This window comes from Condylura cristata, unplaced genomic scaffold (assembly GCF_000260355.1).
Source record: "Condylura cristata isolate star-nosed mole 26May11 unplaced genomic scaffold, ConCri1.0 scaffold00050, whole genome shotgun sequence".
Classification (NCBI taxonomy): Eukaryota; Metazoa; Chordata; class Mammalia; order Eulipotyphla; family Talpidae; genus Condylura; species Condylura cristata.
The window spans coordinates 2,057,255-2,058,677 of record NW_004567151.1 but is presented as its reverse complement, the minus strand read 5'-3'; the positions used below and the strand labels follow the sequence as shown (position 1 = coordinate 2,058,677).

Here is a 1,423-nt window from a genome sequence, read left to right as displayed (position 1 = left end):
CGGCTGCCCGCGAGGGAGGCTTCGGTGACCTTTGTCCGTCCGCGGCGTCCACGCAACGCTCGTGGAAAACAATGACGCTCTGGCCCGCCTTGGGGTGCGGCCCCGGGCCCGACGGGGCCACCCAGCTGCCCGCCGCGCGTGATTCGCCGTCCGGGGCTGGTCGGGTCCTGGGGCGTCCCCACTGGGGGGGTCGCGACAGCCACAGGCCACGACCCCCTCGGTGGGTCCCTCGCTCTGAGGGGCCCCTGGCCAGCCCCCACCCTGCGGGGCTGCAGACGGCCTCAGCGGAGCCACCACGCTGGGCGGCCTCAGGCTGACCAGTGCACGCCCCGCCCCGGCCTGCGCAGAGGCGCCACGGCTGACCACCTCCTGGAGCGGCCAGGCCGGAGGCAGCCGGCGCGCCCCAGGCCCATCCGGGGGCGCTCAGCCCCCCGACGCCCCGTGTCCGCTTCTGGTCTCCCGAGCTGACCACCTTCCTTCCGGGAGCTGCGGTCCCGGGATCGGACACTGACCCGGGCCCTGGCTGGCCGCCCCGTGGCCGCGCAGGAGAGTGTCCTCTGGCACCGGCCGGCGGGTCACAGTGGACATGACCCTCCAGCGTCCGGGCCAGGGAACGGCCGCCGCCGCCTTCCTCGTGACCTCCCGGGAGTCTTCCGAAGAAAACACGTCACCCGCGAGGCCGAGTGACCCGAGCGGCCCCAGGGCCCGCGTCCCGGTGAGTCCACTCCGTCCCTCCCAGAGGCCCTCAGCTCGGGGCCTCGCGGGGTCACGCCCGCCTGCCTCTGGGGCGGTGACCCCAGGCAGGCCTGTCCAGGCGCGTTGGCTTTGGGGCCACGGCGGGGCCCCCACGCCCACGCCGGCCGGGGGCTGGGAGTGACCACAGCAGCGGGGCTGGGTGTGGCTTCCTCAGATTCTTCTAAGCTGCCAGGGAGGCGACTCCGCCCTCCCCACAGAGGCCGCCGGCCCCTCCCTGGGCAGCGAGGACGGGGCCCCTCACGCGTGTCCACGGCCTCCCTCTCTGCGCTCACCGGCCGCTGCCCGGCCTTCAGCGGTCCCGGCCTGGCCCCCGCGGCCGCCTGGGTCCGCGCCCTCCGCCTGCCCGTCTCGCCGCTGGCTCCCGGGGTCCCCCACCCCGAGCGCCTGGACGCACATCTCTCCCTGGGGCCCCCCGCTCCGGACTCCCCGACTGGAAGCGCCCTCCATGGCCACCGCTGTGGGGGGCTCAGAAATGGAAACGATTTCCACATCCCGGCGGGCGGGACAGGGCGGAGCCGCGCTCAGAACAAAGCCGGGCGGCTTCTGGCCTCCCCGCTGACAGCTGGGCGCCGGCCACCCCGCTGCGTAGGGGTTTCTGGGGCGCGCTAATTGCAAACACGCTGTCCCGCGTGGCGGCGGGGGCTGGGGTTGCCTCTGCGGCCCCCGC

General features: G+C 75.3%; 1 protein-coding gene across 1 annotated transcript in view; it reads left to right on the top strand.

The window, feature by feature from the left end:
- Positions 1–691: 691 nt before the first annotated feature.
- Positions 692–1,423, top strand: part of HSD11B1 (hydroxysteroid (11-beta) dehydrogenase 1) — a 5,484-nt gene continuing 4,752 nt past the window's right edge. Inside the window, exon 1 of the mRNA XM_012734196.1 lies at positions 692–715. The gene's annotated coding sequence lies outside the window, so the exon portion shown is untranslated. The remainder of the gene's footprint in view (positions 716–1,423) is intronic.